Source organism: Polypterus senegalus, chromosome 9 (assembly GCF_016835505.1).
Source record: "Polypterus senegalus isolate Bchr_013 chromosome 9, ASM1683550v1, whole genome shotgun sequence".
In the NCBI taxonomy this organism is placed as follows: domain Eukaryota; kingdom Metazoa; phylum Chordata; class Cladistia; order Polypteriformes; family Polypteridae; genus Polypterus; species Polypterus senegalus.
The window spans coordinates 155604917-155616912 of record NC_053162.1 but is presented as its reverse complement, the minus strand read 5'-3'; the positions used below and the strand labels follow the sequence as shown (position 1 = coordinate 155616912).

Here is an 11996-nt window from a genome sequence, read left to right as displayed (position 1 = left end):
AAAGAATGATTATCAGCTCGGCACTAATGAAAGTTTTCTGTTGGGTGACTGGTTTTGTATTGCAAAACTGTTAAAAGTAACAATATTCCCAGGTGTAGCTCGGATATTATTCTCCACAGTCGTCATGAGGGAGCAATGAATAACAATGAGATTTTACATATGAAACTGCTGATAATAAGGCGATAAACACTCCTGTCAGTCAGTTTGAATTAAAAAAGGAACAAAATAAATAAAGTGGTTCTAACAAGGAAACCTTTCTTGTCGTCTTTAGGAATCACTTGGACTGAGACAGACATGCCTACCTTATCGCTCTTTTGTCAATGCAGCAGATCAGTTTCCATCAATAACTAGCATTAGTCTGTGCCACACTCACTCTCCTATGCCATTGTTTTTTTCTAAAAATAAAAGCTTCACTATGTTAATAATGGCTGGACTGCTTTTAGCAAAAAAACTGCATCCTCTAGTGAGAACATTTACACTTTGTGTGAAGCAAAACATTCCTTTTCAATTCAATTCATTTTTTTCTGCATTGTGCACTTGACTGAGTACAGACTCACAGCTCTTGCACTTATTTATCAATGTAATGCACCAATAGTAAATTATTAAACCACATGTTTACATACATAAACACAAATTACATTAACATCCATTTAAATAAAATGTATTTGTCTTCATGTTCTGCCTGATTTGTTTTTGTCCCAAACATTTCTTATAGGAACCCTAACCCTAAACCTACCCTTAATTTCAAAGTTGAAAAAGAGAGCTAAATCACTTTATTAATATATTAAAAGACTTGATAAAAATAACAAAGAACAAGTGTTCTTTGGCCTTTTCAACGTGACTGCATAAATATAAAAGAAAAGAAGGAAATAAAATAAACAGGATTGGTTAACCACATCATTTGATTCATTGTTAACATGTTGTGGAAGCTGGCCTGGAACCAGACAGGGAGACACGTTCATGTCACCCACAACACGTTTATTATACACTATGTACAAAGTTCAAGCGCACCACAAAACCCACAAGTCCCCAAAGACCTGGCCACAACAATGCCTTGCTTCAGACCGCCTCCTTCTCTCCTCTCCAGCTCAGTCCACTCCACTCCCGACTCTCGCCATTGTCTGAAGGGAGGCGGCCCCTTTTATAGCACCCTGATGTGCTCCAGCTGGGTTCAGGCAGCCCCCATGTGGCGGAAGTGCCAGCTGCACCCCCGGAAGCACTCCGGGTGTCCCCTCTCTTCTTCCCCCCAGCACTTCCAGGTGTGGCGGAAGTGCTGAGGTCCAGGGCTCCAAAGGCATGGGGGCGCCCCCTGGCGGTGGCCACGGGCCCCCAAAGGAACCAGGGCAGTCGCCCCCACATGGTCTGGGGAAGGCGCAAGCCCTTCTCCAGTATTCCTAGGCGTCCCGGCAGGGTCGCCACCCCAGAAATCTCCGACAATGTCTAAGTGGAGCATCTTCTGCATTACAACTCCAGGGTCCTGGGCTCAATCCATAAGAGTATGTGCAGCTTAGTCATGTTTTACCTGTGTCTTCTAAAGGATGACACTAGGGAATCAGTGGACTAATGAATTCAAATGTATTTTGTACTTACTTTACAACTTTCTCCATAATAATAATAATTCACTTTATTTGCCATATACAATTTCTTGTAATAGGAATTTGTCATTTTTCATATACTCCAACTTACTTTTCAGAGACACACGGAGAGGTGTGTATAGCGTCCCTGGAATAATTACAGGTTAAGTGCATTGCTTAAGGGCTCAATAGCATTCCTTTTGCCACTGTTGGAATTTGAACTAGCAACCTTATCTTCCAGTTACCAGCATTGATATTTTAGCCATGGAGCCACCACTCCACCTTATAACTAAAGGAGAGTGTGTATGTAGTCCACCCCACTATCACGCATTATGCAGTCGAGTTTACTGCATTTGGGAAAATTGTAGGGATCAGCACACCCAGAGTGCATTAATTGGGCCTCGCCCTGGGAGAACCACTTTAGTGGTCATGGTATCACACCAACCAGGTAAGTATATTATGTTATAATATTATACTGATAAGCACTTTAGTGTTTATTTCTAGTAGGATGGGCTTCTGCAATGCATAATTCATAGGCTGTTAAAATTGTTAATTATGCAACTTTCAGTTAATGCAAAATGCTACTACATGACATAGAATGTACAACCACATAACTCTAGTCGTCTATGGAAGATTATTTATACTTTACATTTACTTATTCAGCTGATGCATTTATCTAAGGTAACTTATTGATTACGTATCTTTTTTGGTTTTCCAGTTGGAGAACAGGCAGGTCAAGTGACTTGTTCATGGTCACACAGTGTCAAAAGTAGGATTTGAACCCACACCCACAGGGTCTGAAGTTCAAAGCCTTAACCACTATACCACACTGCCTGCCTAACTGTGCCAAGGTAAATTCAATCCACCTGGTGCATTTTTTTTGGCATGGTTTTATTTTATGTTGTAAGTCAACAACAAAAAAACTTTCAGAGGTTTGAATTATAGGCATTGTACACAAAATACAAAATTCTGGTTTAGATGAAAAAAATTAATGCACAGACATGCTAAAAGATAATGAGCTAGTAACATACAGTAGCTTTCATACAAAAGGAACTTAGATTTAGGGTAAGAATGGCAGGGCCAGTTAAATGCCTGCCTGTGTTTAAGTTGCTTTGAATGAATGGAGTCTTTAGGTGTAGTGTTTGTATGGACGCCATGCTTAAATTGAGCTAAAGGTTCTGCCATCTATAGTTAGTTATAGTTGCAAGAGTGATGATTTTAGCAGGTCATATTAAAGGGGGTGAATACTTATGTGATCTATTGTGCTTTGTATTTAATTTAGATCACTTTGCACAAATCTGTTTTCACTTTGGCATTAAGGAGTCTTTTTCTGTTGATCACTATTAAAATCACCCAACTAAATCTATTTAGTTGTTTTGTGGAACAATCAATTGTGAAAACTTCCAAGGGGTTAATACTTTTTTATAGGCACTGTAAGTGAGTATGGCTGTGTAAGAGTGCTACCTGTACCATTCAACAGAGCAGCATCTCATTTGGGGAATGATTCCTGCTTATTGTCAAAAGATTTAGAACAGGTCTAGATTGGACCAAGCAGGTTCAGAAAGTGGACGGGTAGACACATTTAAAAAGGGTAAATTATTAGCTGACCATTTAGTGGGATTAACCTTAAAATTAAATTAACCTGTGTTCATAATATTTACATCGTCTGAAGAAAACTTACACTGCTCTGGCACAAAAACCGTTAGTACTATGGTTGCCTAATGTGTGACATTACATTCACTTACTTAATGGAAGTTGTGTATTCACACCCACTTACATTCACTGAGAACTTTAGTTTGTTTTTTTTTTTTTATCCTAAAAAATGCATTTGCAAAACTTTTCTCTTTCCAATGCAAAATTAATCATTGCAATTTTGTTGGGGCCAGTGATAGCTCATGCACACAATAATAGACAGACATTGCAATCATACGAGTCTGTTTTTTAAGTAATCATGGTTTAAATCAGTGAAAATTACTTCCATGATTGACTACAAAACTTAGAAACTCAATATTTTTGTTGTTTAATATGTTGCTAGAATGTGAAAGGTAATGAAGGCTTAACGGTCACAGTTTTCCTTTTAAATCCTGTTATCCAGTTTGGGGTGACTGGAAGCCAATGCCTATTTTGATGGCACTGGCTCTTGAGTTTAAAGTAACAGTCTCTCACAGGGCACACTTGCACACACTCACTCATGATCACCCAGCAGACAATGAACCTAACACAAATGCTTTTTTGGATGTGTATGAGAGCTAAGGCAACCAAAGAAAACTACTCAGAAGCGTAGAGAATGTGAAAAATGCACAGAGGCTACGAAGAGGATGACACCATTAGCTGTGATGGGGCAGTGCTAATCCATCTGCCACTGGGCTCTTCCATTATCCATTTGTTCGTTAGCCAGGAATTAACTTTCATCTATTTTCTCTTTTTTGCAAACACACTTCAGTGTATCCCTGCTCTGCTTCTATAGCAATAAAATGTACTTTATAAAAACAGGCAGGTTGCCTAAGTTTAAAATGAAACTCATTCACAATGCATTAAGACTATTTAATCTTGTTTGTAGTTTAATGTTATATTGCTAATGAAAACATCAAAATGTATTAAGTTATTTTATTATCCTTCAAGACTCTTTGATGGAAAAGCCTGGTTCAGATAATGAATGGATCCATAAGTTTGGGTTAAAATAAGGAGTTGTGAAAAGAGCTAAGCACATACTAATCTAGAATCCACTGAATCATTACAGAGGGACTTGGACAGCATACAGTCTTGTGGAGGTTGAAAGTCAGTATTAGTAAATGTAATGTATTACCCATAAGAAGTAAAAGATTTGAATACAAAATGGGAGGTCTGAAAATTGAAAGTTCACCTTATAAGAAGGATTTAGGTGTCATGGTGGAAACTAAACGATCAGCTTCCAGACATTGCTCAGAAGCAATTAAGTGGGCTTACAAAATGTTAGGTTATGTAGCACGATGTGTAGAGTACAAGTAAAATGAGGATATGCTAAAGATTTATAACACACTGTTGAGGCCTCATCTGGAGTACTGTGCGCAGTTTTGGTTTCCAGGCTTCAAAAAAAGACATAACAGTGCTGGAGAAAGTCCAGAGAAGAGTAACTAGGCTGATCCCAGGGCTACAGGGCATGAATTATGAACAAAGATTTAAAAGAGCTGAGCCATTTCAGTTTAAAGAAGTGACATGATTGAAGTGTCTAAAAGTATGAAGGGAATTAGTGCAGTGGATCGAGACTGTTACTTTAAAATATGTTTAGCAAGAACATGGGGACACAGTTGGAAACTTGTTATAGGTAAATTTCACACAAACTTTAGGAAGTTTTTCTTCACACAGAGAAACTTGGAAAAAGTGACCAGGTAGTGTGGTAGACAGTAGTACTTTAGAGATCTTCAAAATTTGACTTGATGTTATTTTGGAGCTATTACATGCATATAACTGGTGAGCTTTGTTTGGGCTGAATGGCTTGTTCTCGTCTTGATTTCTCTACTATTCTAACGCTCTATTTAACGTCCATTTTGAGACAGCACAAACTTATATATGAACGCCTACACATGTAAGTGTGTGTGTCTGTCTGTCCGGCCCAGAAGTGTGAAGTGGTACAGAAGTGTGAGGCTACAGCATGAAACTCAAAGAAAGTGACTCTGTCGCCAAAGTGAAACCGCAGTGAAAAGAGAACCTAACTTAGCCGCTAATATACAAGAGATGCAAGGACATCTGCAAAACAAAACTTCCGAGGAGAAACTCGCTTAGCCGCTGATAGACAATGGAGGCGAGCATGTCAGCAAAATGAAACCGCCAAGTAAATAGAATCTCACTTAGCCGCTAATGTAACCCATGCGATTGATTGATTGAAGTGCCAGAATCCATGGTTTCTAGGAGCCGAGGTGTTTTACACCAAGGGCTTACACAGATAGTTAGTCAATAAAAGCCAGAGTCCCTAAATCAATCATTTCAGCCCCCTATCCCTCTTGGAATTCCATCCAGCCATTTATTCATGTATTCTTTCATTGTCTCACTTTTATTTTTTCAAAATCTTCTTGTTCCATTTCCACAATGTAGAGTCAGAACAGTTTTGAGTAACAAAGTGGTAAACAAGCCTGAGTTGGAGGCTAGTTGATTGATAACAGGGCACAACTATTCTTAAACCTACACATTCTCATGTACTTACTCTTTTTGGGCACGTTTGGGCAGAATCAGTAGATAATCTAACCTCCAAGTGTTTCAAATGTGGGGAGGTACTGGAGGTGTCAGAGAACACCTATTCACTCTCAGGAAAATGTACAAATATCTCATAATCATAAAAACTCATGCTGCAAAATAATAAATATTACAAAATTTTAGATTATAATGCTAATACGATTGCCATAATTTCCAGAGTCAATCAAAGATGAAGGGAATCAAATGTGAAGGCCAAGAAGAGAAAATATCCCCTTATTCCACCCACAATCATATACAGTATACTACTAGTATAGAAAATTTGAAAAGATCACTGGATTTGAAATAAACTGGAATAAAAGTGAGATTTTAGTAGAGAATCATCTGGCACATAGGTCATTGTTTGAAGTGGGCAGTGCTTCTCATTTTTGTGCTGTGGAGAGTTGACGCTCTTAGATGTGCACTGGGAGTGTTGTGGTGTAGTAGCTCTCATCATTGTTATCCATTCAGCTCCGTTGGCCTCCAGTTCACAGATGTGACGCTGAAAACTCCACAGTTTTAGAATATAACGCTTGAATTTCTAATACAAAGGTACCAGTATATTCCAACATATTAGTGAAAAACAACCTTCTCACTCTAAAGCCGTGCTGACTGTTTTTTTAAAACTCCTTTTCTGGGCATGTGCTGCTCTGTCTTTTCCTTAATAGTTGCCTCCATTAATTTAACTGTGATGTATGTTAAGCTTACTGGCCAATAGATTCTTGGATTAGCCCAATAACCATTTATAATGCAACAGGATAATATTTTCTATCCTCAAGACATCCCCATTTTTTCAGAGATTTAAAAAAATGTTTCTCTATATTTTATGTATGTACCCACTAACATCCTTAAGCACCTGAGGATAAATATTACTTGGTCCTGGCAATTTGTTAGATTTCAGCCTATTTGATTTACTCCTCTCTCTACAATTTTCAAATCACTCGGTACCTCCTTAATAGTCTCTATAATGTTTGGGGGGGTTACTGGCATCTTCACACATAAACTTCAATAGAATGCAATTTGAAAGCCTTTGCTATTTCACTAGCTGAACTTTACCATTTCTAATACTCTTCACATCCTCCCTGACTATTCTTTAACAACTATAAATATGGAAAGACACTCTTTGGGTCATCTTTCACCTTTTCTGTATTAAAAAGGCCCACTTACATACGTACATCCCCCACACTCGCACAGAAGTAAATTTGGAATCAGCAAATAATTTTACTTTTAAAATATTTATTGCTGTAATGCAAACCAGGTTAGTTAAAAGGGTCTGCTGTTACAATCTTGTGAGATTTTGGAGGTTATTATGTGTTCCTTAGTTCTTGATAGTGTGGCGAGTGGCTGGGGGTGGTACCCAGCCGGGACGCCCAGGTGGAACGGAGAAGGGCTTACGCCTTTCCAGACCATGAGAGAGTGACCGCCCTGGTGGCTTTGGCGACCACGGGAATTACGCTTGGAAGCTCAACCCTATAAGGGCCCATGGTCAACGCCAGGGGTTGCCCAAATGCCTGAGGAGCCCTGACCCTCTGCACTTCCGCCACACCCAGAAGCGCTGGGGGGAAGAAGACCAGGGACACCCAGAGTGCTTCCGGATGCGCAGCCGGTACTTCCGCCACACTGGTGGGTGCTGGCGAAAGATTATTGGGAGCAACCTTGAGCACATCCGGGTGTGCATAAAAGGGGCCACATCCCTCCATTTGAGGGCTGGTATCGGATGGAAGAAGGACGAAGTCTTGGAGGAGAGGAGTGGAGTGGAGGTGGCCTGAAGAGTGAAAGAGGCATTTGGTAGAGACCTGGACTTTGGGGGAGTTTTGGGGTTGTGTGCTGCACCTTGTATATAGTAGTTGTATAATAAACATGTGGTGGTGCTTTAAACATGTCTACCTGTCAGTGTCCGGGCCATCTTCCACAATGGATAGTAATCAATAACCGGAACACTTGACACATCCTGTAGGTTGGTGGTTTGCTTACACCTTCAAGCCAAAACACACAGGCGTAAGAATTCTTTTTATTTTTCCATATCCAGATGACTTAGCATTATTGCTACTAAGGGAGGTGACAATAATGATTTTCAATTTCTATTTTGGTTACCTTGGTTGTCTCTGTGTTTAATCAATTACTTTCTGAGCCATTTGCAAAGATAATCTGCCTTCGCTTGACATTAAGTCAAGTGGTTCTTATTAGCCTTAAATAAATCAGCTGAAGGTTCTGCATAACAAAATTCATTGCTTCTGCATTCCCACAGATGGAGCAATACTAACATTGGTAATGCTGAAGTGATTCCAATACAGAGTTGAGCACTTTTGGCTTTTTCATACTATGTCAAGGAATTTAAACAGAGTGCGTCTTGTTGATACTTGCATAACAAACTGCTGTCAAGGGAGAAATCAGCACAGTGTAAAAACTTGGGGGACCAAAGGGGTCACCCCATTTAATGTTAAAGAAAAAAAAAACTGAAATAAATGCTTGGTGGTACAGGAACTGAATATATGTACATAAGCTGCCTGGGTAGCCTACTTGGTTTCTTAGTCTTTAATGTCATCTTGAGTGTATCAATCCTAAGGACATCCAGCATACAGGACGTCTGCTCGTCTACTAACGCCATTCCTTCCAGGGATGTCAGTATTTATAAGGCTTGACTGAAAGGGACGGGACTTCAGATAGTGTTGTGGCTGGTGCTCAGTTACCATCACTGGGCGTTTTCTTAGCACTGCAAAGGGAAAAAGAGATAATAAAGTTAGTAACAGTGGCCCCTCTAATTGAGGTGGTACTGCAAGCCTCAGCAGGATCCAATGGGTGATCAGTAGACGACCATGTGTCGTACTGTAGGGGTGAGTGTAGTCTTTCTCTCTGTGATCTACTCTGCCCCCTATTGTCTTATCCAGGTACTCTAGCATAAATGGAGTCCAGTGGTGGTGGAGTTCTCAATGTCAGGGTGTGGTAACACTTTTTAATAACTTCAAAATAATACTGTTTCAGTACAAAAAAACAATTAGTTTCTAAATAAAAATCTCTGGGGAAAACAACTTTCTGTGTGTTTTTATTGGAAGAGTCAAAGAAATATTTTCTAACATACTAATATTCATACAAAATCATGAGAAAACAAAAGAATTAAAAGGAAAAACAAGCACAATAATATTCAATGAACTTTACATCAGCCTACAAGTTCTAATACTAACCTAAGAGCACGTCTCACAAGAATTCACATCGAGCAAAGTATCTACCGATGTACATGTGTGTTATGTGACATAACTGAATATTCCCAATTATACTGTGCAGATTACTAAGATACTAAATACATTTTCACAATTTAAAAAACAAAAGATTGAAATGAGATTAATTGACTTCAGTTTTTTCTTATAATGTGTAACAGAGTGGCACATTTTAATTTATCATGATATGATTGCAAGTTTAACTTCAGACAGATAAAAAGAAAATGATAAATTGCAATGTATTACTGAACTGAGTTGCCATTACTTAATTTATGGAAAAATGTTGAAAAAAAAATCATATCATATTGTGACCCAATTACCATAATAAAATCACATTATGGTAACCCTGGAAATTCTCATCCCTTACTTGTGATAGCATGAAGTAAGCAAATGTGTTTTAGCTCTTCAGTTTAATAGTCACTACAATGGAGGGGAGCTGCACGTATCCTGAGAGATTCATTGAAGCACTCTGGCCAAAGATGAAGCTACAGTGAAAACATACAGGTGTATTTGCACTATTTTATTTTTCTAATTAGCTGATGCAGATAATACTGTATATTTACGCTACAAAGAGCAGTAAACTGTAAAAAACTGCATCAAATCAATATTTGGCATGAGTAGACTTTGTATTTAAAACTGCATCAATTCTCTTATGTAGACTATCATGCTGTTTTATAAGATAAAATCTTGCAACAGGCAGTTTGTTCTGAGCATCTCAGAGAACTTGCCCCAGTCCTTCTGCAGACTGTCTTGTTTTCTCCTATTTCTTCAGATTTTCCCAGACAGCAGTAATGATGCTACAGTGATGTTGAGATCACGGCTTTTTGGAGGCCATGCCAACTTTTGCAGGCTCTGCCCCCTGCTTGCTTCGCTTGCCAACCACCGTGTTTGGTTAATCGGATATACCATTTTAAAAGCTTGTTTTTTTTCTTTGGAATTGTTTCAATTTCATTATTTGAACTTTTACTTTAAAGCTTCAGTAAAAACAATATTTGGAATTACCTTTTCTTCAAGATCACATTGAATTTTGATTGTTTTTGGACTTACATCATGACAATGTAAAGTATAACTGCCCGTGAGTGAATATCGTTTTTTTTTCTTTAATAAATAATTCGACTTTTTTGGAATGTTTATCTCTGTGATTTGTTAATTGTCATAGCAAAAGCTATTCTCACGGTAAACTGTGAACATTTTAATACGAATGGCATATCAAGATCTCCTTTGGTGTCTAATGTTATTTACGGAATATATACAGTACTACATTACCTTTCTTTTCGCCTGTTAAAATTTGCGCCGCTTCTCCGTGATCATAAATATACACCTGACCGAATATTGTGGTTTCTTCGAAATTAAACTTGTCTTTGATTTATTTGTTGCGGGACCACAGATTCTCATAGCGTATGGTCCATTATCGTGTAAATCTACGTTTTGTGCATTGAATGATGCAAAGGCGAAAACATTATTGTAGACTCATATATTTTGCCTGTAGTGTTTGTGGATTCGGCGGTAGGCTGGTGCCCTGCCAGGGTTTGTTTCTGACTTGTGCCCCGTACTGGCTGGGATTCGCTCCAGCAGTCCCCTGTGACCCTGTGTTCGGATATAGCGGGTTGTGAAATGACTGACTGACTTTTTGTGGATTTCACTTTCCCCAAACATCAAATCTTTTAATTTTTCCGGATACGCCTCCTCATTGTGTAGAAACACTACCTTTCCTTGATGGCAACACGAATTAGACGATCTACAAGTCTCTGACTTAAACTGCAAAGCCTTACAATATTTCCATACTTCTGATATCACCTATGTCCATATATTCAATCTCTATTCGCCTTTCCGTTATTTCACTGAGTAATAATGTCTCTTTGTTTGTGCTAATGCGATCTTTATTATCATTTTTTTGATACTTTTGAATTTTTCTGCTTTTATATTCTGTAACTTGATCTGCATCTGTGTGTATCACGCCTACGTTTTTTTTGTGTCTTTTGAATCCACTGCTTTCATTAACCAGCTCTGCGTGTGTTTCGCCTCCTCGTTTTTGAACCTCTTTATAACGTTTTACTTTGTTTTCTACTCTTTGTCTTTTATTTCTGACCTCGCTTTGTCCTACTATTTTTTCAATTACATCTGGTCCGTGATGATTATTTTTCCTTTTTTCGAGTAATAATTTCCGTTTGTTTGCGCTAATGTGATCTTTACTATTTTTTTTGATACTTTTGAATTTTACTGCTTTCATATTCTTTAGCTTTCTCTGAATGTGTATCGCGCCTTTTTTTTTTTTTTGATCCTTTCAAATTCCACTGATTTCATAATCTCTTATCTGCATTTTTTTCTCTCCAACACTTTTGGGTCTCTTTTCTCCACACTGCTCTTTCTTCTTCACTTAGTCGTTGACGTTTCATCTACAATGTATTGTCTTTATACGCTTTATATGAGCTGAGAGCAGAGGATCTGTGAGTGCTAAAAGCCTTTACACAACTGAGAGTTTTGATGACCGTGGTCTTATTTGAAAGTGGTTGTAAGTAGTGCGTGACTTGCAAGAATCTCCTGTTCCACGTCCCCATGAGACGGTCCTGGGACAATGTCTTGGCACCAAGTCTCATGTTTAAGGTCCCAGGGAGAGGGTCTGTTGCCAATCTCTTTCGTCTCGCAGTTCTTTTAAATGTCTTACCAGAAGATCATGTCTCGTCTCTCTGGTCTCCCTTCCAAGATTATTATCAAGATGTTTTTTTATAATAGATATATATATATATATATACAGTAGAACCAGAGTTCACAACCATTTCGTTCCAAAACTCTGGTCGTAAACCGATTTGGTCATGAACCGAAGCAATTTCCCCCATAGGATTGTATGTACATACAATTAATCCGTTCCAGACCATACAAACTGTATGTAAATATATATATTTTTTTACGTTTTTACACGTTTTAGCACAAATATAGTTAGTTAAACCATAGAATGCACAGCGTATTAGTAAACTAAATGTAAAAACATTGAATAACACTG

General features: G+C 38.4%; 1 non-coding gene across 1 annotated transcript; it reads right to left on the bottom strand.

The window, feature by feature from the left end:
* Window positions 1–1869: 1869 nt before the first annotated feature.
* Window positions 1870–2030, bottom strand: LOC120536106. Its single transcript, XR_005635016.1, has one exon. It is a non-coding gene; the product is annotated as a U1 spliceosomal RNA (small nuclear RNA).
* Between the last annotated feature and the right edge of the window lie 9966 nt (window positions 2031–11996).